Here is a 26,663-nt window from a genome sequence, read left to right on the forward strand (position 1 = left end):
GGTGCCAACTTTCAGCTTTTTATCTTTAAAAATGACAGCTTAAAAATAATTTTAAAACCTCATTTTTTAAAAAATTCCTAAAAAAATCAATGGATGAACAGATCTGTTTCAAATTTGGTGTGGCTAAAGCTCTACCTACATCCTATCATGGTACAAAGTTTCATCTCTTTAACTTTAAAAATGACAATTTTAAAAATAATAATTTTAAAACCTCAATTTTGAAAAAAATCCTAAAAAATCAATGGATGAACGGATCTGTTTGAAATTTGGTACGACTAAAGCCCTTCCTAAGAGCTACCATTGTGCCAAGTTTCATGTCTTTATCTTAAAAAATGACAGAGTTATAAGCATTTTTGTTAATTCCAATTAGAGCTGCTCTTTGGAAAAAAAAATCCGGATTTCCTCTCCCCTTCCCGGATTTGCCATCAAAAACCCAGACAAATCCGGGCAAACCTGGTCATATGGTCACCCTAGAAATGTAGTGGAAGATGGCATAAAAATGTATAGAAAAGCAGAAAGATACTCAGAGCATAGAAGACTGAAGCACCACCTTTGTGGCAGGTTAAAAAAGGAGTTTCCAAACAGTTCAATTGTCAGATAGAAGGATGGGGAGGCCCTGTACATTGGGGAGGAGGACCAATCTTCTGGCTGAATCCTGCAGATCAGCCGACAGGGAGATAGAGGGATCGCTGGCGTCCCCCCTTTCTTAGAGGCAATCTTTATGAGCCACTAGACCAGCCTTCCCTAACCTGTTGAGAAACCAGGAGGACTTATTTTAGGGACTGCTAGTTCCTGTTGGTTCCGCTGGCACAACAGAACTAATGGAAGTGTGGGAATAGTATAGGATACTGTCCAATGTCTCAAATCTATATGACCCCCAAAATGGCAGTAGCTCTTCTTAGAGCTACTGTGATCATACACATGTGGTTTCCTGAACAGCACCTACATAGAAGTGTAGGTTCTTATAAATGGCATCTCTATGTGGATGCTGGAGGAAAGGAAGGACAGCACCAGTGCAGGAGAGAGAAGCTCTACAGCAGGGATGGGAAGACTTCAGACATGTGGGATCTACTTTGTTTTTACTAGAACCCTGATGTCCAGTGACTGACCTAAGTGGCTCAATCAGGGGTTTAGTCATACACTGAGAATTAAGGATCAGGGTTCCTGTGAGCACATGATCACCTCAGGATTTTGTACCTGAACTGCGCTCACAGTCTTATCACTCAAGAACCCACTGCTGGTTCCCCCCACAAACTTCTCCATTTCATCAGCCTAATTGACATCACAATTCTATACAGTTAACCTGGATGTAAGCACCCACTGAACACAGTGAAACTGACCTCTGGTAAACATTATAGGATTGCACTAATGGAGCAGGGAGGTTGCCTTTCAGTTGTTGGCAACAAATTGTGAGTCAGAAATCTTTGCTGATCTACCACAAATCAACCAGAGATCTACCAGTACATTCTGATCTACCTTCTGCCCACCTCTGCTCTAAGGTACACTAAGACCTGATTTACTCATCCCAATGCTTCAGTTTATAATAAAGTCACTTAGCAGTAGTGCACAAGGAAAATGCATGGTTGCATTGTCTTATCAGTGCTTCTGATGAAGAATGTCTTCAAAACGCGTCGGCCTGATTGAATTATATTTGAGTGCACCTTAGAGGTTCCATCTTCTATATGAATGCCGCCAGCCTGTAAGCCCAGAATTGGTCCCACATGTTCCTAAGGTGCCTCCATATGGCGGGCTCTTGGCAATGTTTTGAACAGTTACTGAGATGCACTTACAATGATCCATCTAAGGACTATGGTGGTATTTTGACTCGAGAAAATATTATCAGTTTCTCATGGATTAAGCTCCCTGGGATTCCTCTGAGACTTTCAATTACCAGTAAGAACCAGAGTCTGCATATTCATTCCTGAGATCATGAGCCCTTTAGGAATCAGTTGTTGCTCAGAAGAAACATAATTTCAGAGCAGAACTCAATGGAGAACAGAGTATATGATAAACACAGTAACATCATAAAAAAAAAACCACACCAAGTAAAACAACCTAATTTGTCCTGGGATTGGCCAGCAAGGAGATGCAGTACGCTGCATTTCCACATCCTAAACATTCCTCTGGTGTCTTAGAAGAGAACAATTGCCAGGGGTGGGGAGAAAGTGAAGCAGCTCAGGATGCCCAAGTTACTGGAGCTGCTCGGTGTGACGACAGGATGTTCCTGATATAACAAGGAGCACAGAAGGTGTGACATTGAAAGCAAGCTGGCCAATAAAAGCCGCACCCGCAGCACTGCACTTTGTTTGAACTTCTGCACCAGTGGCTGAGTGCTCTCCAGCCGGCACACGGCAAGAGTTACACAACCGTTCTTAAGGATGGGTGATTTTAGTACGCCCAGAAGGTATAGGAAACACAGCTTTTAATTCAGCAAGTAATGACACGCAGCAGAAGAAAATAAAGCACTACATCTACTCTAGGGTAGTCACCTCTAAAGGTGAAGGGCAGAACAAGTTGCAATAGAAAACCCCAGTGTCCAGACACCTTGGGGGATGAGGGGTGGGGAGAACATGAAGTTTGTCTGCCATAACGGGATGTCCAAAATAGAGGGCTCATAAAGCAGAAAGGTTTACAGCTACGCACGGCCATAAAGAACAAGGAAGGGTTTAGATTAGACAAGGCCAGATAAGCAAGACGTTGCTGTGTTTATGAGCTGCCAGTTTTCCTACACTTTGTGTGAATGCCCATACAATGGAGCCGGCTTCCAACAATGAGACTCCCTCCTCCTCAAAGGCAGGGTTGAATATTGTTCACCGTTTTCTTCAACTTTTATGAAAACTGTTGTAGAATTCCTTCAACGAGCTAGAGATCGCTCATCTTGCCATCAGTACTGGCTCCAGGTGTTTGAAGGCCCTTGGACAAGATACCCTCAATGGGTCCCTTCCCTCTGAGAATTCACTTTCTCACCACCATTGCCACTAGCTACTCTTGCTCCTCCTCCTCCTCATTGCTGCCACTTGCTTGCTTGGCAGGCAGAGTAAGCAAGCAGGCAGTGGCATCTCCTGCTCCTTCTTACAACCACCACTGATTGGGCCAGAGCAAGAGGCATATGAACAAGCAGGTTGTAATGGTGAGAAGGAGCAGCTCCAGTGGGCCCCTGCTGGGGTGTGGGCCCTCAGCAGATCCCCAACCATGCCTACCGTTGGTTACCCTGCTGGGCGTGTTTTAGGCCTTAGCTAGACCTAAGGTTTATCCCGGGATTGTCCCGGGGTCATCCCTGTTCATGTAAATGACACACAGGATATCCTGGGAGCAGGCAGGGACGATCCCAGGATAAACCTTAGGTCTAGCTAAGGCCCCAGTATCCCCAATACCCAAGTTACATTGCCTGTTCCAGGTCCAGACAAGCCTCCAGCATTTGGGCACATGTGTGATTCATAATTACACACACCCAATATTGATGTGTTGACAGCAGGCATAATCTGCAGGAACCACTTCTGTGCAAATCCCCTGGAATCTAAGAAGTTTTGTACAAGAGCAGATCAGACCGGGGGGCTAGATCTACACTACTGCTTTATAGAAGAATTGAAGAGCGCTGATAACTGTTGGGGCACAATCCACAACCAAATCTACACCTTGTGTCAAATCATTATGAATGTGGAATAAAAAGTGGGAAACAACACTACGAAAGCAGTATATGGAATGTGGATTCTGCCCCAACCGTTATCAGTGCACTTCAATACCACTATAAAGCAGAAGTGTAGATCTAGTCCACATTCCACATACCACTTTCATAGTGTTATATTCTGCTTTTTATTCCACATTCATAATGATTTGACACAAGGTGCAGATTTGGCCTTAGTTGTGTTCTTGGGCAGCTCTCATTCACTTCCCTTGGGTTTGTGCTGAGCACACGGCTGGTGGATTTGTGCCCTTGTCCTGAATAATGTCAACTTTTCACTTCCTTTGCATTCTTAACTTTGTTGCAAGTTTTAGGAGCTGGTGCATATTTCAAAGGCTGCGTGCTACTTGGACAGTGAAAACCAGACTTTAAACCTTGATCCTTAGGCCACTGAAAATATCAAAACCAAAATATATTATCACGAGCCAAATGTGACCAATGTATCAAACCAAGGTGCCTCAAGCCTATTTATTTGGGGGAGAAAAATGACAGATTGAAGGACCATCAATCATCAGATTTACAAGACCTCAATTTTTTATTTTTATTTTTTGAAAAGCAAAGCTAAAATCTATTCTCATATTCAGCAATTTAAGGTGTATTTATGTGTCAGGTGTACCCGTCCACTGTCCTTAGCCCTTGGGTAAAAAACTGGAAGGACGAGGGAGAGACAAAGAATGATCAGCCAAAATATCTGCAATAATACAAACATTCAGTCTTTGCCAACAATTTACATATTATGTCTGGGCTTAGTAGCCCACATTTTTTCTCCTAGGCAGCAGGAATATAGCAGAAGTTCTTCTGAATACATGCAGAGTGTCTTTCCCTTTCCACTTAGAAATGAAGGAGAAGGGCTACTAGCCCAGAGAGCATTGTTCCACAAAAGCCTGAGTGCCCTGCAGGTTTCTTTCTGAGAATTAAACATTGCTCCCACATTCCCGCCAAGCCCCAGTACAGCAGAGCAAACATCTGTTTTCAAAACCACGATTAAAAAGTCTAGGACACAGTCTTTCCCTCTCTTCCAAAGAAATGTACTCCATATTTTTCTTCCTTCCCTGTAACAGCACCCCTTCACAACCCAGTCTTTTTGTTCGTTAATCAGCCTCAAAAGTTGGTACAAGTCTTCTGGTTTTATTTTTCTTTCTGGTGTGGAAAACTGGGGCCCTTCCACACGTCGTCCCCAGAGCGCATCTATTCGACCCCAGTGCACTCTGAGGACGATCGTGAAACTTCCCTGTAAAAGAAACGATGAAAAGACGTCCTCTGCGCCCGCGCCGCCAGCGCCGCTACCCAGCTTCCTGCTTCCCGCCTGGGACGATAGCTCGGCAGAAGAAGGTGGAGGAGAGAGCGGAAGAAGCTCTCTCTCCCAACGTCTTCAAAAAAAGCTCTCCGAGCCGGCCGGGGAGCAGGAAGCTGGGAAAGACATCCTTGGCGCTGCTGCCGCTGGCGGCGCCACCCAGCTTCCTGTTCCCCGGCCTGCTCGGAGAGCTTTTTTTGAAGACGTTGGGAGAGAAAGCTTCTTCCGCTCTCTCCTCCACCTTCTTCTGCCGAGCTATCGTCCCGGGCGGGAAGCAGGAAGCTGGGTAGCAGCGGCGCCAGTGCCGGCGCAGAGGATGTCTTTTCGTCGTTTCTTTTACAGGGAAGTTTCACGATCATCCTCAGAGTGCACTGGGGTCGAATAGATGCGCTCTGGGGACGACGTGTGGAAGGGCCCCCGGAGTGAGAGAGAGAGAGGCCATTTGCAAGCAGGGCTAGGGAATGGAGAAAGGCTGCAGAGGTGGAGACACAGTGGAAAGAAAGCAGGCACTAAGGGTGCAATCCTATGCATGTTTAGTCAGAAAAAGTCATACAACTCCCAGCATCCCTCCAGCCAGCAATGCTTATTGAAGTATGATGGGTATTGTAGGACTTTTTTCTTTGTAAACATGCTTTGTATTGCACCCTAAATGACTATGGAAGGAAAAGGGGACATTTGAAATTGCCCTCTGCCTTGTCCCACCAGGTCAGTCAATCAATTTGCAAAGTAAACATCTTGCTGTTCTTTTTAAAATCTACCTGCAATTGGAATGAAGTGGCAGGAGGTTGTTGACTTGGAGGTACTTAGAAGGAATATATTCTCAGGATGAGATTGGAGTCTGGGGCTGCAAAAGTTCTTTGAAGGAGGAGGTTGTAGGCAAGGGGAGCAAAATAAACTATGTAGGTGAAGCAGCTCTGCATAGGGAGAAGAAGAGAAACAAACTAAGCAGTACCAGACAGATTAAATATGGTGCGGCTATCCCACTTCTCCTTGGCCTCATCTACACCTAGAGACTTTCCAGGTTGGTGGTGGTGGGAATCCTGGGCTTACCTGCTTCCAGGATTGCCTCCCTGCGACTAAACACTGGTGCGTTGTCCCAGAAGTCAAGAGGGATGTTCCTGGCATTTGTTTTTTCTGGGAGACATTCATGCAACTGTGGGGGGCCCAATCCAGTACCTCAGTAGGACATCGAGGATAGCAAAAATTAGGGATGTGCTCCGCTTCTAATCGGACCGGCGAATTAGAAGTGGAGCTGGGGGCTTCGCCTGCCCTTAAGGTGGAGGCGAAGAGGATTGGGGGGCCGGCGGAGCGTGGCGAAGAGGATCGAGGTGAAGGCAGATCCTTCGCCTCGATCCGGAGCTCCGCCGGAAAGGTAAGTGGGGTTTACCGGGCCCTGCCGCTGTCGCAGTCGCACATGCGGCGACAGCGGCAGGGCCCGGTAAAAAAACCCCTCCTCTCCCTTACCTGCGTCCATCCGTGGTCCGTCGGCTTCTTCAATTGAGCCCGCGGTTCAACCAGGAAGTCTGGGCCGCACTTGCGGCCCAGACTTCCTGGTTGAACCGTGGGCTCAATTGAAGAAGCCGACGGACCACGGGCGGAGGCAGGTAAGGCCCCCCTCCCCCTTGGTCCCTTACCGGGCTCTGCCGCCGTCACCGCACGGGCAGCGACGGTGGCAGGGCCCGGTAACCCCCCCTCCTCTCCCGGCCTTACCTGGCGCCACTCCCCTCCACTGCGGAGCTCTGATTCGGAGCTGGAGCTCTGCGGCGAAGAGGAGCAGAGTATGGGCGGAGCGGAGCAGAGCAGGCCGATCCGAAATTTTCGGATCGGCCCGCGGGGCGGAGCGGGGGGTCCGTGCACACCCCTAGCAAAAATGCTGCCCCCCAATGGTCACAGAGGGGGCCCCGCCGCCCCCCGCACAGCTCCATGCAAGTTTGAAGAACTGTCCATGGTCCTCAGGGTTGTCCCAGGACCATGGGGAAAATTGGGATAACTGCAGTCCCGGTTATCCCAGGACAACTGAGAGATCATCCATGGTTGACCTCGGGATCCCCTGTGCATCAACTGGTTGCAGAGGATGACCTCGAGCTGACCCCAGGATAAATAGCAGGTGTAGATTAGGTGCTTGTCTAAGCTCACCAATCATATCTGCAGTATTCCCAGAAAGGGCAGGGAGAGTAAAGGGAAGAAATCCTTGCTAATTCCATTCATCCAGAATTAGAGAACAGACTCCCAAAAATTTAACCAAGATTTTTTTTCCTGGCAGCCTAATTTAATTGCTGTAATGGAACCTCTCTCCCTGAGCATTCTTGTTCACCAAAATCAATTACTTTCTTGCCTAGAGCAGCCATGTGTCCTCTTTTACAGAGGACTGTCCTCGTTTTGAAGGTATCTCTGTCTGAAGGGCTCTCCAGTACAAGTCCAGTATAAAGATAAAGAATCATCAAAAGGAAGAGCTGGACCTTGAATTTGTCCATCAACAGCTGCTGAACAGCTGGCTGGACAAAGCACACCAGTCACCTGGGCCAGATCTACACCAAGCAGGACATGACACTTTGAAAATCGTTTGAAAACTGTATCTGGAGTGTGTCCTGGGCCCCAACAGTAGTCACTACTGTTATAAACCATTATAAAGCAGTAGTGTAGATCCTGCCCTGGTCACGATGGTGTACTGTATTTCTATTTAAATTATAATAATGATTTCTAAATTTGCATCTATACATATAAATTAACTTAAGCACATTTTATGCAAATTGGTATCTCCTTTTGTCCTCTTTTTTTGTTGTTGTTGATTCATAAGTGGCCACACTATTCCTGCTCGTAGCCTGTTGGCGAGTCGATTTGTTGCTCTTACCTGAGAGCTCCTATATCCTTAGAAGATTTTTTTTTCAGAGTGTTTTGAATAGGTGGTACTTTCATGGATCCCTTAGGACAGCCTTCATTTTCAAATGCAGGAAGGATATAAAGGTGATAATTGGGGGGGGGGATACACAAAAGAAGCTTGAAATGATATGTAGTGGATGCCTCATCATAATGTTGCCCAAAATAACCACAGATGGCATTTTCTCTCTCTTGAACTCTACATATTAATACTGGAACATTCTCTTTGAAATTCCTTGGTAGGCATGGCATGTTGGAACCATGATTCACAAGCATCAAGATGTGCTTATACAGCAAACACACACAAATCTTGCATTTGGAAAAATAATGATTATGTGCCATATATATATATATATATATATATATATATATATATATATACCAACCAATAAACCTCCAAAAAATAATGAATGGGCCTAAATATTAGAAATTATTATTAAGTAAATCACGGTACCTGTAAAGCTTCCATTTGCATAACATTAATTCATGATGGCATGTAAAACAAATTCATCTCACCCAGCTATATAATGGTTTGATTTATGCTGGAAAGGGGGGGGGGAATCAGGAGGACCAAATTAAATTGACAAGATGTACGTGCTTCTTGAAGCCAATGGTGTTTTTTTTAAAGCATTAAAACAACTAAATTACAAAAAAAGAAGGGTGGGCGAAAGCACCTCTAGAAGTAAATCACACACTTGGTTCGCGCACACATACACGTCCGCCCGTTATTAATGTCAAGCGCAGTGAAGATACTCAAGAAAATCATTACCATTCATAGCCACTAACGGCCATTAAATCTCAATCAATTCAACTTAACACAAGTGTACTTCAGGGGCCCTAACAGTTCCTTACAGATGCAGCTCAAAATGTCCCCTCTGACTTATTGCATTGTCCTCCACACACACAAAATCTTGCTAAGGGTCCCTTTGAAAAGGAATCATAGTCTTTTGGAAACCGATGTTCTTTTAACAGACCTTTCCATAATCAACAGATTTGTCTTTTCTTTTCTCAGCTGCTAAGAAATGGGAAGAGGAATCTGTTAAGACCTCACAGGTTACTCTGAAAGATACATGCAGATACGCACAGACACACACCAATAATATATATGTGTGTGTGTGTGTGTGTGTGTGTGTGTGTTAGCTAACATCACAATCTGATACCAGCCTTCTCAGGAATAAGTCCCATTGAGTTTAATGGGGCTTGCTGCCAGGAAACCTGCTTTCCTGTAGCAGGGGATGGATGGATTTTTCAAAACTTTTTATTCATGACAAGTATATCAAACTACTTTTCAGCATAAAGACCTAGTAAAATTAGATTATTATTAGTAACATTATTTAATGCCACACTGTGTTTGCTAGGTGTAAAAAGGGGATTAACTTTCAAACAGGCCCAGGGAGTGCTCTCAATGGGCATGTGAGGTTGTACATCAATGCTGTTCTTCATATAAACCCTCCTCACACGTTCAATGATGCAGGATGGCACCCACTAGCCCTGCTGCCTCCAATGCACCAACTAGCCACACCCACAGTGGTTGGGCATTCAGCATTCATGTGTCCAATACCAAAGATGTGGCTACTGGGGGATGGTGAATGGAGCAATCCTGGTCTCCCACCATACCTCCTGCATTCACTGGAGAACAGTCCTATTGTTAAAGCAAAGTAAGTTTCAGCCTGATCAGCATCTGGATTGGTGATTGGCCAAGAGCTCTACAATAAGCTGGTCTCAGTTTCATGAATAAATAAATCAAGTCAGTCAAGCCACCTATCTCAGGGTTCATCTACACCAAGCAGGATATTTCACTATGAAAGTGGTGTGAAAGCGGTATATAACAGGCAAGAGCCACACTACTGCTTTGCAGCAGTATTGAAGTGCACTGCAGGATCTACACTACTGCTTTATAGCGGTACTGAAGTGCACTGACAACTGTTGGGGCCCATGACACATCTACACCAAGCAGGATATAACACTATGAAAGTGGTATGAAAGTGGTATATGGTATGTGTCAATGGGCCCCAACAGTTGTCAGTGCACTTCAATACTGCTATAAAGCAGTAGTGTGGCTCCTGCCTTTTATATACTGCTTTCATGCCACTTTCATAGTGGAATATCCTACTTGGTGTTGATGAGCTCTATGTTTTCTATTATTCTGATGTGCAAGATTAGAGCAATGCATTCTGCCCCATCCCACCCCACACACCTCAGACCACATAAGTGTTCATCATGGGTCAAACCATTAAATCAAATCAGCAGTGCACCTGACAGCATATCTGAATGAAAGCAAATTCCTGATAGCCATAGGATGGATATAGACAGCTATTGACTGCAGGACCAATCCCATGCCCACCCTTAGAGAAGTAAACATGTGGAGGGAGGAGCAAGATCATGTCCAATTTTTACAGAGGGCAGTCCTCTATTTGAAGGGCTAGCAAAAGGACCACCCTTTATTTGAAGGCATCTTCTATGGGTTTCTGCCCTGTCTACCTCTAATTTAAGGATAAAGAACTGTTGTCCATCAAGAGTTTGTACCTGAACAGCAAATGAACAGGCAGGGGCACAGGTGGTTACAGTTTTATACACTCTAGTGAGAGTTACTGTATTTTTGTTTAAACTATAATAATCATTTCTAAATTGACATCTATACATATGAATTAGCATAAGCAAATTGCATGCACCTCTGTACTCTATTTTGACCTCTTTTTTTTTTGTGCTGCACATCCTCAGTTTTTGACGATTCATCAGTAGCCACCCATCCCCAAAGCATTCACCCCAACTTGTGCACAGAGCACATAGTCAGAGTTTACTGGTTTGAGTGAGCATGTGACAGGTGAGGGGCAGCAGGCGCGATTCCACTCTCCCCTCTCACAGGTCAATGTGTGAACAGTCCTTCAGTGCAGGTCCATCCCTAGAAGCTAAGAGTTGTAAGACTACAGACTCGAAGCTCACAACCAAAATTCCTTCATAGAGGTAGAATAACACATACTTAGACATTTCTATCCCATTTCATTTTATAATGCACCACAAACAGAAAGCGGGCAAACAAAGCTATTTTGGGCCTGTTCAAACACAATAAGCCATGGTTAAGCCACTAACCCTTTCGAAGTAAATGGTTAGTGAGCATGTTTAAACCATGGTTATGTAGCCACCATGGTTAGGAATGGTTCGCACGACATCTTAAGTCATCATTGACACAATACACTACTAAACCATAAAGTTTCGCTCAAAATGCTTAGCATGTCATCTGAATGGTGCCCTTATGAGAGACACTCATCTTGATCATGGAACATGATTAGTTCAAAAAGCCAAGATGGCTCAAGCAAATGAGGCATCTCCTACATTAGGAAAAAGGAAAGAGTCACTGAGCCAACAACTAAAATTAATCTGGGTGAATATTGGATACAATCAAATGTAAATCCTACTTAGAGTAGTCTCACTGAAATAGATGAGATTTAAATTAATCATGACTATGTCCCATTCATTTCAATTGGTCTACTCTGAGTAGGACTTACATTGGATTTTACCCACTGCCTTCTACCCTTAAGTTATGGTAATCATCTGGATCCATTGGTCTACTCCAGATTTCCCCAACCTGGTGCATTCCAGATATTTGGGACTTCAACCCCATCAACTCTAGCTTGCATAGCCAATGGCCAGGAATGCTGGGAGTAGTAGCCAAAATATCTGAGAGGCACCAAGGTGGGGAAGCCTGGTATACACTGACTGGCAATGGCTTTCCAGGGTCTTTCTTTGCACCTCTTACCAGAGATCCTTTTAACTAGGAGACCTTGACCCTTCTGCATGCAAAGCATGTGCTCTACCACTGAGCCTTGGCCTCTTGCCCTGTCAGCATATGCAGACAAACAAGACCCATCTGAAAGTATTTCTGTCTTAACAAGAGTCTTTTTTTTTAAGACTTCAGCACTGAAGAACATTTGGTCTCATTTGACAGCCACCTTTGAGGCCTCCGGGGAAGGAGGAAAATCCTAAAACATTTAATAAAAAATGCTGAAAACTAAATTAGCCTCTTTGTTCTTTCTCCAGCATCAATTACACGGTGGTTAGGTAGTGAGGTAACTGTGAATTGATCAAGCAAGAAAGGATTTTGATTTGGCAAACTCATCTCGCTTTGTCAGTATTACATATTGGGATGTAGCTCACCATCCCATTGCAGCCCATTTAAAAAAGTTTCCTAGGATGTGTGAGATGCAGGCTTGGTTCAGATGCTAGGTGGGCACCAAATGGTCACCTGCAAGGCCACGAATGTGTTTCCAACCCAGTGGGAAGTACACAGAAGTGCCAATTGTATGAACCAATTCTTTCATGTCGAGGCTGTATATGGGCAGCTGCAATGTAGGAGATTGCAGTAGCTTAAAAGGAGGCCTTTGACATCATGCAAACCATGGCATCTGAACATATAGGCCCTGCATAGAGGCACTGATTTATACCATTAATCAGTAATTCCATACAATCCCCGCCAGTTTGCAATCCTATCCATGGCCGTACACCCACCCACCAATAGTCACAGTGTGGTTACCAAGAGTCTGCATTGAGCCCTTGACATATGCTGGTCCATTCACAAAATGGATTAATTAAGCAACATTATCTGAGTGTGCAGTGGGGGATCCATTTGGGCGAATTGCTATAAAATGCGCATACGATAACACAGAGAGAAATGAGCACAGTTCCAGCTTCAGACTGATCTACCATGAAGCTGTGTTGGCAAGTACCAATTCTTTTGCAATTCATCCCCATGAATCGTAACGACATTTATGGATGGATGGAAAGCCAGTGTTTCTAGCGATACAGGTTTTCAGTTTGTACCTCTAAAGGCTCTGTCTTAAAATCCCTGTTTGGTTAGGCAGTTCATTAGGTCACCTTAAACAAGTCAGTGTTCATAGTAAGTATATAAAAGAATTAGCTTGCTAGATCAGATCAAAGGGTCTTCTCGTCTATCACTATCAGTCCAATAGCAGCCAGCCCCTGGAAAGCTAACATACAGGGGAAATGGCGGAAACAGACATACCCTTACTTGATTACCTCAGCAACTGGTAATCAGGGATATTATACCTAGGGGTGTGCACGGACCCCCCGCTCCGCTTCACTTGCAGATCCGCCATTTTTCGGAGCGGGTCGCTCCGCCCCGCCCCCGCTCCGCCCACTTCCGCTCCGCTCCGCCCGGAGCTCCGGATCGGATCCGGAGCTCCGTTTTTGCCCCCCCATAGGCTTGCATTGAAAGCTAAAAAAGTAAACAACTTTTTTTCCGTTGAAGTTAGAAACCTCACGTTTGGCACCATGACACCTCATGGGCGTATACACACACACGCCAAGTTTCAAGGCAATCCCATCATCCCCTGATTTTTGGCGAATTTTTGAAAATCGGGCACCCCATTCACACCCCTTGGGATAGCTCCGTCAATTTGCATGTTACAAACCTCAAACTCGGCACCAGGGCAGCTTATCCATGTGTCCACATGCACGCCAAGTTGCAAGCAAATCCCATCATCCCCTGATTTTTGGCGCGGCTCTACCCTCTAACGCACCTCCCATAACCCTAATTCACACCCCTTTAGATAGCTCCGTCAATTTGCACGTTAGAAACCTCAAACTCAGCACCATGATAGCTTATCCACGTGTCCACATGCACGCCAAGTTTCAAGGCAATCCCATCATCCCCTGATTTTTGGGGAATTTATGAAAATCGGGCACCCCATTCACACCCCTTGGGATAGCTCCGTCAATTTGCATGTTAGAAACCTCAAACTCGGCACCAGGAGAGCTTATCCATGTGTCCACATGCACGCCAAGTTGCAAGCAAATCCCATCATCCCCTGATTTTTGGCATGGCTTAACTCACCCCAAATTGTCCCATTCTACAACTACGTCAATTTGCACGTTAGAAACCTCAAACTCAGCACCATGATAGCTTATCCACGTGTCCACATGCACGCCAAGTTTCAAGGCAATCCCATCATCCCCTGATTTTTGGGGAATTTATGAAAATCGGGCACCCCATTCACACCCCTTGGGATAGCTCCGTCAATTTGCATGTTAGAAACCTCAAACTCGGCACCAGGAGAGCTTATCCATGTGTCCACATGCACGCCAAGTTGCAAGCAAATCCCATCATCCCCTGATTTTTGGCGCGGCTTAAACTTTTTAACTCACCCCAAATCAAGTCCCATTCTACAACTACGTCAATTTGCACGTTAGAAACCTATCCTTTGGTCCCATGACAGCTTACCCATGTGTCCCCATGGACACCAAGTTTCAAGGCAATCCCATCATCCCCTGATGTTAGGGGAACTTTTGAAATTTGAACACTCCAGTATGTCAGGGATTTAAAGTTGCAATTGCAGACAGCTCAATGGGGCCAGTTCCAAGGCAATCCCAACATGCCACGAGATAACCCTAAATCTTCTGGCACATTTGAAAAAGGGATTATTGAATTTGATAAAGTCTAAGTGAGCGCAGGAAGGACTTCTCCCCTTAGTCAAAGCAAGACACATACACCATCGCTGCAAGGCGGGAAGGGGAGAATTATTATTATTATTATTATTTATTTATATAGCACCATCAATGGAAAGCAGGCAGGCAGCATGCATTGTAGTGCCGCAAGGATGGCTTGAGCACTAACGCATAGCAAACCAACCCATAAGTGGGCGCAAAGTGAGGCAAAGATGGCTGGTTGTTTCTTTCTAAGCCAGCAGTTACGCCTTGAGGGGCACAGAGGAGGACGATTGGGAGCAAACCAGGCACCAGGCGGGCAGAGAGGCAGGCAGAGTAGGCGAGGAGTCAGTCCTGGCAGATGCCCCACCACAGCAGCACCCCGGGGGAGGCGGGCAGGCAGGCAGGCAGGCTGCGGGCATTTCTGGGGGCACAAGGAAGTGATGGCTGGTTTCTAAGCCAGCATTGCAGTTAGTCACGCATTGCAAACGCAAACCATCCCAGCGAGTCGGTCACCGAGGAGGACAGGCTAGCAGAGGGGCAGGCAGAGTGACATGTCATAGATCTAGTATTGGGGAGGAGTCAGTCCCGGCAGATGCCCCAACACAGTAGCACCCTGGGTGGGCATTGGAAAACGCCATCTTGTGGGTCAATACTTCCCCCACCCCATGTCCTGCAGGGTTGCCTGCCTAACCCTTGTGGGGATGGGAGATGGAGAGCTTAGAGTGGCAGTGCCAGCAGCAGCCTTCGGCTTTCCCCTGGAACCAGTCGCCTTGCCCGCCTCTTTCCCCAGCAAGATCGCCTGGTGCTGCCTATGAAGATGCATCTTCATGCTGCTGGTTCCATAATGCCCTGTCGATGAACCCCTGCTTAGGCTGAGTTTGCAGTGGCGACAGACAGCAAAGCGGGGATCCGCTCCCAACTCAAAGTGGTCCCACACGATGCTTGTCTTTCGTTTCTGTGGTGACACCACCAATTGCCCGCCTGAGCTCTCTGGTGTTGCCACAGAAACAGGGGTGTGGGATGAGACTGGGGAGAGAGCCTCGGCCTGCTGCTGCTCCTCCTCAGCCCCCACATCCTGGAGGCCCACCGCCTCCTCCTCCTCCCCCCCCTCCACTGTGCTGAGGACCTCGTCTAGGTCCATCAGCGGGCTCGTGGGCTGAAAGGAGAATGAAGGAGTTGGGGATACTCCTCCTCCTCTAATGGCACTGCTGCCACGTGCCTCTTGCAAACGGGCACTTTTCCCATTCCCACCCTCAAAAAGAGAACGCCGGGCACAAGTTGCAGAAGAGAGTGGCTCTGCCTGCTGCTTGTCCTGCTTCTGTTTTGGAGCAGTCAGCCAAGGAGTTGCCCGTTTGAGTTTCACAGGAGGAGAGGAAGCCCTGCTGGCAGACTGAGCCTTGCTGCTTTCAGCACGCCTGCTTTCTCTTTTCATGATGACTAACAAAATATTAATACTACTAATACTATGTATAAGGTACTACTAAGAATATGTATAAGAAGAATATAATATGTTTAAATGTAGGGAAATGGGACAAGAACAATAAAATATACTACTACTAATATGTATGAGAATATACTACTAAGAATATCTACAAGAATATAATAATATGTTTTAGAATATTACTAATAAATGTAGGGAAATGGGACAAGAAATGGGACAACCACTACTATAAGAAGAACAAAATATGAATACTACTACTAATATGTATGAGAATGTATACTAATAGACTACTAAGACTATGTCAAAGAATATAATAATAATATGTTTAAGAATAGGGAAATGGTGTGCGTATGCTTTCCCCAAAATGCTCAATCTGTGGCTGCCTGTTGAACTTGACAAAAGCAGCCCACTCCGTCGAAGTTACACAGAGAAGAAAAAGAGAATCCAATTTTTTTGGTATATTTGGTATATAGAAGATAGAAGGAAACACAATCAGGATTTAAGAGAGGGGAGGGGGAAAAAGAACCAACCACTACTATAAGAAGAACAAAATATGAATACTAATATAATATGTATGAGAATATATACTAATGGACTATGTGAAAGAATATAATAAAATATGTTTAAGAATATAAATGTAGGGAAATGGGACAAAAAGTGTGTGTATGCTTTCAAAAGAAAGCTTTCACAAAAGCAGAACAGTCAGGCTTTAATACAGGGAAGGGGGGGGCAACCAACCCAACCACACACTCCAAAATTCAAAAATAAAGTTTATATTAAATCAAAGTAAGGGGAAAACACAGGGCAAACTAAGCTACAAGTCAGAAAGAAGCAAACAAACACACACACGCGCCAAACTAAACCTATATTAAATTAATCTATCTCCAAAGCAGGAGCACTAGCTAAGTAAGTGTTCCCTCCACGAACGCCAACCCACAAAGAGACACAAAACAGAAAGTTCTCAGGGTGGGTCTGCCTTAGTCCCCCCTCCAACGCTGGGATTGGAGGAGGATGCTTTCTGAGGAGATGAATTCTCATCAGGATTGGGAGTTGAATGTGCCTGTCATCGCTTCCAAAAAAATAATAATAATAAAAAAAAAAAACCCAAACCCCGATTTTTAAAAAAATATTGCACGTGAACCACAGCACGCAGAAAGTTGAGAGTGGTCTCAAAATGACCCCCATCCACGACTCTCTGTGCACAAGAATTTTCAGAACGATAGCTTAAACCCCCCCCCAGTTATCCCCGATTCTTTCCCTCAATGCAATCCTATGGGCGAAAAGCCGAAACGGAGCCCCGCGGTTGACCCTATTTTTAAAAAACTTCTAGCCCGCGACCCGTACGATGCAGAAAGTTGAGAGTGGTCTCAAAATGACCCCCATCCACGACTCTCTGTGCACAAGAATTTTCAGAACGATAGCTTAACCCCCCCCCCAGTTATCCCCGATTCTTTCCCTCAATGCAATCCTATGGGCGAAAAGCCGAAACGCAGTTTGAGCCCCGCGGTTGACCCGATTTTTAAAAAAATATTGCACGTGAACCACAGCACGCAGAGAGGTGAGAGTGGTCTCAAAATGACCCCCATCCACGACTCTCTGTGCACAAGAATTTCCAGAACGATAGCTTCAAAAACAACGTAGTTATGCGCGATTATTTGCCGCAATGCAATCCTATGGCGAAATGTTTTCAAGATGGCGACCGGAGCGCTCCGACTGAACTCGGAGCTCCGAAAAATGGTCGCTTCTCTTCGCCTTGCTTCTAGGGGGTCCGCGGTCCGCTCCTACTCCGCCTCTGGGTAAGGCGGAGCAGGCCAATCCGCTACTGCTTCTACGCTCCTAATCGGAGCGGAGCACATCCCTAATTATACCCATTACTTATTACTCCATTCCATTCTTAGCTACCACAGCTAACAGCCAATCTTAGGTTTCCATCTGGAACAAAAAATGGCATAGAACTAATATTCCGATGGATGCTAAAAATGTTGGTGACATGCCAACGTAAGCAATCCCAAACGAATTGTATGAATGTCTGAAAATGCAGCTCAAGGGATTCACTGGTTAATGTTGACAGACTGCTAAACATGATCATCAGCATTCATTGTCTGATCTCCCCCCAAAAGTGAGTAAATATCTAGGTGTCTATTTTCATATGTCCATAACATTTCTCTGGGATAATCAGTAAATTTGACTAAGCGTTGTAACGCGTTAAGAAGCACTCACAGGTTGTCGTGAAATAAACGAGAGACTGTCTGTAAAGCAGTCCAAAGAAAGTGCTATCTATCTAGGCTAATGAGGAAAAGGGGGACATTTGAGTGTGTTTCATCTGTAGCTATGTGGTTTGTCTCCCATGTCTTCCAATCAATGTTCCGCTATTCCACACCATGTGCAACCAGCAAAAACAAACAAAGCAAGAAACAAAGGATGGTTAAGAATCAGGACAGTTCAAAACCTTTCAGATGTACCCTAGCGATTCATAAAGAGCCAATAGTTCAGCGCATTTCAACCCAAGGTAAGAAATTGCTTGAAAAAGGGCACTGGAAGCAAAATATAATAATCCCTCTGGAAGCCCACCCCCACCCCCGCCATTTAATGACAGGGTTTGAGTCCAACTGGGAGAAAAGAAGCTGCTTTTCAAGGGCACCACCTGAGATCATCCAGATACGGAAACTATTTGTAAGTTGACAAAAACATTTGCATCATAAAACACGCCAAGACAGCACAGGGGCAAAGCAGATGTGGAATGAGCAAAGATCAGGGCACTAAAACAATTGGGGCTGTAAATAACAACTGGTAATCCGCAATCATTGCGGCTCAGGGTTTAAATGCCAGGCAACTAATGGGCTTCATTTGACTCAAAGGAAATACTTTATCATATGCAATCCTGTGAGCAGCAGAGTGGGGCATCTGACCCTCACAAAGGTATCAAAGGAGAAAGAAAAGCATTTATAATTGGGCTTTCTGTCCAGTCACGCATATTATACAAACTTTCTCCCCCTGCAAAGAACAGTTACCACTGCAGCTGTTTTCTGCACTTTCTACTGTATGTCTTACAGTAAGGACACAATGAGAGGAGATTTCTAGCTAAAAGAGGGGCATGGGAGGGGGGGAAGCAAAGCGGGGAGGGGAGCGAAGAGGGAGAGACGGAATTCAACCCAGTGCTAAAAGTTCCTTTCATTTCACTGTTGTTTTTGGTTCATTAAATTTTCCACAGATTTGCAGAGAAAGAAAAACGTGATCAATAAACCTTGACAAAAGTGAACGTGTGAAAAAGGCCAAAGAAAGGCAAACGGAAGATAAAAGTGATATCCCGATTGCAGATTTCAGAGGCAGATGACCAGAGCTTTGGCTTGCTGAATAATCTGAATAGGCCATCATTTCTTTACAGCTTTTCACTTTCTTTCTCCTCCTGACTGTTGGAACTCTTCACTCAATACAATAGTAAATGCACTAAAACTGGTTTTCTTATGCTAATGAATGGGATCGGGTACTCAGAGTTAAAACACACTTCCCACCAATGTGTTTTCTTTTTCCTCCCCCCCTTTTTTTTCTTTTAAAAAATACATTAACCTATTCAAGTTAACCCAAAATGTCAGAGCCTGCTTAAAGCTTATCCTCGCCAATGCACAAAATTAATGTGGGTTCTCTCTCCCCCTTCCCTCTTTCTAGCAAGAAAGAGGTGGGGGAGTCTTGGATAAGGCAAGGCTTCTTTTAAATGCCTTTCATTTAAAAATGAAAGCTGGAAGCAGTAAGGAGCAGCAATGAGAAATATCGGCATCTACTATTTTTGCCTGTATTACTTTTGTTCCACTCAATGTTGAAAACTTAGCAATAGCAGTCAGTTTTAAAACACAACAACAACAACTTCGTAAATTAAGAAAAGGGGATTTTAAAATAAATAAGGATTCCTACTGCAGCTGTTAGGTTCTGGATTAAGATCAATATTGTATGTTTCTACAGATTCTCATGAGAAAACAAGATACCTTATTTTAAGTTCCTGGGACAGTTTTAGAAAACTGTTACTTCATCAGATGATTGGGATTAATAGAAATTGTATTTCATAAACATTTTCCAGCCATTCTTCTGGCTTAAAATGTAAATGAATGGTTCCTCGCAGTTATGCTTCTATTAGATTTCTGTACAAAACCTATCTTCACTCATAATCCAAGTTGTGAGGGCATGTGGTTACTTTCTTTCATGTACGATGGCTCTCCATTTATGCAGTACTCCAAAGAAAGTGGTTTAAACAGACTATCTCCTTCTGTGATTTACCTATGAGCACTGCCCTGTTTTATGTGCTCAGCTTTCACACAATTGCCTTTTAAGACCTGTAAGTATCCAATGAGTATGCACAAGGGTACAACTGAGTAGCCGGACACCATTAAATAAGATGTTTTTGCAACGGCAACATGGGTAAAGGAAGTAATTAGCTCTCGAGATCAATTTCTGGTCAAAGTTTTCCCTTCAAAATGCTAACAAAATAAACCCCAATCCTTTTCTAAATTTACCCTGCATTTGAGTGTATGTCAAACACTTTTCAAGTAAATTAACACAGTGCAGTCTACTTCATTCATAGAAATTCAGATAACAGAACAAGCAGCTCAAGTGCAAACATCCACAGTCCAAAAAGTATTAGAGAAGACTTGAAGCTGTAATTAGGTAATAACAGTATTTAAAAACACGCAGGCACACATTCAAAATAACCCCTTTCTCTTTTTAACCCCATACTTCAAAATTCCTTGGGTAAGACTGTTAAGTGTACTCATTCTAAGGAAAGCACTGGATGGGTGTTTGCTGCACAAATAAATACAGAGTTTTGGGTGACCGCTGGCTGAATTTGCTTTCTTTGCTAATCTGTACTGGAAACTCCACTGTGAACGAGGCACTTCTGAGAGTACAAAAAGCTTGAAGGATTTGTGTATCTTTCAGGACACAGTGCAAACAAGTGGCTTACAGTAGGCCACCAGGAGTTGAGGGAGCAAGGGGTAGCAAGCAGCATCTATTCAGTTGCATCTATAGAACTCTTCTCATGTGTTTGGGAGAGAGATTGCCCTTCTAAGAGATGCTGCCAATAGCCAAGATGATCTCAAACCAAACTGAAATTAAGTTTGCAAAGTTGCTCTCTAACATTCCTAAATATTAGGGTCAGCCATCAGTTCGGGTGTACATTTCCCCTGTTCTTAAAGTGTGAAGGTACCAGTGCAGCCAGTCAGACCAGAAACCACACATTTTAAACTAATGGTAATTGGAAAAGCACAATCTTATAATACAGGAAAGGGCTTCAAGGCTGCAATTCTATATACCCAATAACTGGCCTTCTCAAACGTAATTTGGATTCCATAGAGTTTACTCCCAGGTGAGAGGGTATAACATTGCTATTTAAGTCCAACTGAGCTCTGTGGACTTACTTGTGAGTAAATATGCACAGGATTGTGCTGTGGATCTAGGATTTTAAAAGTCCCAACCAAACCAGCTATGAATCTCCTCCACTCCCAGCTTCCATATATTTCTTCCAGCTGCTCTAGACTGGGAAGACCCACCTCTCAACCTTGGCTTTGTTTTTGTTTTTTCCTTCCACTTTACCTATATCATTTTTAATTTAGATTGTAAGCCAGCAGGTGGGCCCACCCTTTTATGTTTACTTGATCACAGCACCGAGCACACTCTTACGTGCTTTATAAACAAACGAATACATTTAAGAAATCTTTATTAAGGAAAAGAGGAAAAAATAGTGATAAGTGGCTCAAATATTTCATCTGATTTTTAAAAGTTAACATAGTATCACTCCATTATACTATTCATTGCTGTAGACAACATAAACAAAGGCTATTTCTTTGTACAGTAATTCATTATGATAGCATCTCAGTCCCCATCATATTTAAGGCAGCATTATATTTGGAACTGGTTTCTTCAACAAGATCCATAATGGCATTAGACGGGATTCAGACATAGTCATGCTTAGAGAAGACCCACTAAAATCATAACTGAATTCAGTCTCATTGATTTCAGTGGGTCTATTTCAAGCATGACTAAGTCTGGGTCCAACCTTTTGCTTTATTTCTTTCTTTTAATCATTCCTACCCACCTTTCCCCACAATCACCCAAGAGGGCTCATATAGCATCAGTTCTTGGGGATCCTCCTCAACATTCTCTCACATAAAATAGGGTGACCATTTCACTCCAGATGCTTTGCGTATGACAGCACAGCTTTTCATCATAAGGCTAGAAATATCCACACACACACACACACACACACACACACACACACACACAGACACTTCCAGACTGAAATCAGGATAGTCACATTGAAATAAGGACAGACAGATTAAAACAGTGTTGTGTCCCAGCTTTTAAAGACTTTTAACTTCAATAAACACATGAGATACACCAATGTCCAACTGCAAACATTATTTGTACATATAGATATATACCTAGCCCTACTCCCCCTTTGACAAATGAAGAAAAGAAGGCAGTAAAAGGAAGTTGGAAACAGTCCTCAGGATGTGTTTTCCTTCACAGCACAGTGGTTACATTTCTGGGCACTTCAAAGTTATATGCTTAAGGCAACTGCAGGATTCAGGATCAAGTGAATCTTCCTCCACACCTTGCTTTAAAGATTATCTCTCTTACAAACACACAGCAGAGGATGAAAAAAAAAAACTTCAGCAAAGAGAAACAGTTCACTGTTCATTGGTTTTTCCATCTTCTAAAAATTGTGGGTGGGTTGTCTAATAACTTCTGGAAATTTGCCTTATTTTTAATTGCCCCACAAAAAGTTCCACTAAGGGTAATTTGTTTGAGAGAGAGAGAGAGAGAGAGAGAGAGAGAGAAAGCTTGCCAGATGTGAAGTTATACTCAATGTGCCATTTATTTTGAGGGCAAGTCAAAGTTTGACAGGTGTCAAAATTTCCTGGCACACTGGGCAAAATGCAAATCACTTCAGGCAAACATCAGGATTAAAAAGAAAAAGGAAGACTCAGAGATGACTGCATGAGCAATCGACAACCATGCATTTCATAAAACTGAAATGTCCACTGTAATCTAGAAAACTTCCTTTCTCACGTGAAAGTAAGCAATATAATTTGTTTTCCTTGCAACAAAAAGTAAGTAAATTTGTTTTGGCCCCCCTAAAAAAAGGTTTTCACTTAAATCTAAGGTAGCTAGAACAAATAGATCAAATCAGTAAGTCTTTGCAAGAAATCAGTCTTTTCCACTTTTGTATATTTTGGATTTCATCGTTTATTTACTCTACTCTTTTGGCACTGGGTCCACGGGACATGCCAATACAATATTTGTTTAAATGCTATTTTATGCAGCATGCGAGAGCAACGTTTACTTTCAAATTCTTGGACATCCCAGGAGACCCAATTGCATAAAAAGAAGAGAAAGTTTTACAACTGCTCTTTTTATCTGTAACAGTCAATAATACATAAACTTCAAAACCCAGGGATACACATGGGCTATAAAAATGTACCCAAGTATGTGTAAGATTTGAGAAACTGTATAAAATAAGAAAAAATCAAAACAGACTAAAATGTATCTATAATATACGTAGGTAAAAAGCAACCAAGCTACAGTAATCATTTAATGCAGATGCATTCAGTTAGATGTAACGAGTGCACAATCCTCATTCAACTCAACTGTATTTATTTCTGAATAAACATTTTTAGGATTGTGCTGTCAGGCTGTAAGTAAGGGCTATTGAATATAGTGACACTTACTTCTGAGTAAACATGTGTAATTTTGCACTGCACATCTCCCATTAAAACCAATAACACTTAGAAATGCTTCCCTTTGGCAGAACTGTGCTCATATGTATAATTACACACACACGGAAAGCTAGAACCCACATACCATTGGGGATAGATCCTGCCAATGTTCACAAAATTTTACAGGGGTGGATCTAGATTTGGTCATAATTCGAGCAGAGACATAGGAGGAATCAATGGGACTTAAGTTAGTCAGGTCCACTCTAGACATGACTCAGTCTGGATCCAAATCACAATGTTAAGGTGTGTTGTTTCAACGGGTCAATGCAATAGTAGTTTTGTGATCCTTGAGGTGGAGAGTGATCAACAGTGTTATAAAGTTTTGTGTGTTCTCATACCTGTAGGTGAAATAAATTAAAGGAGGGAAGTCTCAACTCTAGGATTGTTTGAAGCGGTCCAGAACTTCACAGCATCTCCTAAAATAGTGTTACGGCCTCACAGACAATAAGAAGCATGTCTTGTTCCAGAACCCTGGAGATCCTCAACAGCCTTTTGAAGGAGTACTACAGCTCCAAAGTATTCCTATACTTCACCTGGCCAATTCTATATGAAATATATGAAGCAAAACGTATGAAGCAAAACAGGTTTTGTTTTGGGAACCACTCTGAGAGCTTCTCCTCTTGGGCAGTATAGAAATGCAATACCTGAAAACATCTAACTTTGAGGGAAAAGGTGGACTACAATATGCTTAACAATGCAACTCTGATGCATTCTCCATTGATTCCCAGCTGTATACACACACATGCCTAATAGTTAGAAGACGCTCTGGTGACTGGCAGGCAAAGTGCAGTTGTGTAAGCTGGAACATTTCTAAAGTGGAAAACTCCGACACATGACAGTGTGTGTGTGTGTTAGGGTGGTTAGATACTAATAAGGGATCCCACCAGTTGAGTCGATCCTTCCACAATTGTTTTCAAAACTAACTTCGGTGGGGGGGGGGAGAAACCCCTGAGCTCTCCAAATCCTTAATAGGATTGGCGCCCAGCTCACTCTATGCCTCTCCCCATCACACAGGGATCAAGTTGCAGCGGTGAATTTTTGAAATTCCTTCACAAATATACTTGCTGAAAGATTGCTTCGGGGAGTGGGGGCGGGTGGGTGGAGAGAAGACTTTGGAGGGAGACGACTGCGAGGAGTGAAGTCAAATCCAGGCGTCCTTCTCACCCCTCCCTCCCCACCCGCTTCCCGGCCACAACTCTCTGTAAAGGTTTTGGGTATTCAAAAATAAGTCTAAGTTGCTAAGGAGTGGCTGTCACTCCCCGTAATATCACAGTCTACCGCCTTAGATCTCTAGACACGTGCACAGATACGTCCCTGCAGAATCCATACGTACGCGTGTATGTGTATATATCACACACCCTGTCGCACATATACACGTACACAATATGCATACACATTTTTACATATGTCTAAGCTAGGCTAAGAGAAATCCCCGAGACGCTTTGCAATCAAGGTGTGGAGCGGGCCACATGCTGTAAGAAGGCGGCGGGACTGGGGTGTGTGTGTGGCTTCTGGTTAGCTGAAGAGGGCTAGAAGAACCGCTTGTTGCTGAATGGACGGCTATCCCACGCCCCAGCGGAGATCGGCGATTTGAAGTACACAGAGAGTAGACCGAAAGCCGCGTGGACCTTTCCATCCTCAGCACAAGCCCAACTGGACATCAGGGCAAACCATCCCCCCCCCCCCCGCAATCCCGACCCCGCGTCATCACCGGAGAGCGATTCTCCCAACATAAAGCGAGCCTGGTCAATTTCAGCCTCTGCTCCTCCTCCCTCCTTGTTAGTTGCAGCGGGGAAGACAGACATCGACACAAAGTTCCGGAATTGCATCTCTCTCTCTCTCTCTCTCTCTCTCTCTCTCTGTGTGTGTGTGTGTGTGTGTCTTTCTCCCCACGCTCTGCCTTTCCACCAGTGCAGGTTCCCCGCTGCAATCAATCAATGCACAGGACCGAGCCGCGCTGACCAACTTTTGCCGTCACACCCACCAAAAGGGTGGCGGCGGGAAACAAGAGTTTCTCCCTCCTACTTCGCCCACCCCCCCGGCCGCCCACGCCACTACTACAATCCACCCCTGAGAATCTCCCCCCCCCCCGCAAACAACAACAACAAAAAAAAACTCGAAAGAGAAAAATAAAATGAAATGAAACAAAAAGGCAGCGGGGAATGGGAGAAGCAACTTTACCCAAAGAGAAGTTTTCACAGGGCCAGCGGCTGTTCGGGCTCCAGAGCAGGGCTGCGAATCCAGCTCCCCATCATCCACTTCAGGAGGGTGGGAGGGGGCTTCGCGGGTCGTCCTTCCCTTTTGTGCGTCGCTTTCTGCCCCTTCTTTAAAAGCAGAAGCTGCTGCTGCTACCCAAAATCCCGGCTGTTGCCCAGGTTCCTTCCCCTTCCTCCGACGCCGAGGCTCGTTGAGGACCGTCCGGGAAGGAGAGGGAGACTTTAAAAAAGTGTCGGGCGCCTCGGTTGCTGGCGTGGTTCTGCCCTTCTGCCATCCATCATCCCAGCGTAGGACATCAACACACGCGCGCACACACACACGCACGCACGGGGAGAAATTAAGGAAGGCAGCAAGGAGAGAGAGGGAGAGAGGAGATTTCTGTTTTCGCCCACCGCCAGTAGAGGAAAGTTTTTAAAAAAGAAGGGGGAGACCCAAGGGGGAGGGGAAAAGAAACTTTTTCTCTCTCTCCTTCTCTCCCACACTTTGAAATCCAGTTGGGGTTTGTTAACTCAAGTCAGATGATCTCCGGAGTCCAAATCCATTGACTGATCTGTTTTCATTCTAATCCACGCGTGCTCCTCCTCCTTTCTGCTGCTCCTCCCCGCCCTTAAGTCAATTGCACCATTAGCTGTTCCAGATAGGCTGGGCTTCCTCACATACCGGAGTGGGAAGGAGCCGCCGCTGGGGATCAAGGAGACAACAGCAGCAGCAGCAGCAGCAGCAGCAGCGATGATCCTCAGAACTGGGCAGGTTGATCTCTGCTAAGGAATGCAAGGGGTGACAAACACACCCACACTCTTTAGGCCACCTAGCCTCGCACACATCCTGTTCACAAACCCTAAATCAAGGGTGGGGCACATGTGGCACTCCAGATGTTGTTGGACTGCAACTGCCATCATCCTTCACATTACCCCCCCCCCCATTTTAAAAGTCACTATGCAA

General features: G+C 44.5%; 1 protein-coding gene across 1 annotated transcript in view; it reads right to left on the reverse strand.

Annotated features, from left to right (window-relative positions):
* Positions 1 to 25,811, reverse strand: part of GLI2 (GLI family zinc finger 2) — a 277,978-nt gene extending 252,167 nt beyond the window's left edge. Inside the window, exon 1 of the mRNA XM_063116688.1 lies at positions 25,686 to 25,811. The gene's annotated coding sequence lies outside the window, so the exon portion shown is untranslated. The remainder of the gene's footprint in view (positions 1 to 25,685) is intronic.
* Between the last annotated feature and the right edge of the window lie 852 nt (positions 25,812 to 26,663).

This window comes from Elgaria multicarinata, chromosome 2 (assembly GCF_023053635.1).
Source record: "Elgaria multicarinata webbii isolate HBS135686 ecotype San Diego chromosome 2, rElgMul1.1.pri, whole genome shotgun sequence".
In the NCBI taxonomy this organism is placed as follows: domain Eukaryota; kingdom Metazoa; phylum Chordata; class Lepidosauria; order Squamata; family Anguidae; genus Elgaria; species Elgaria multicarinata.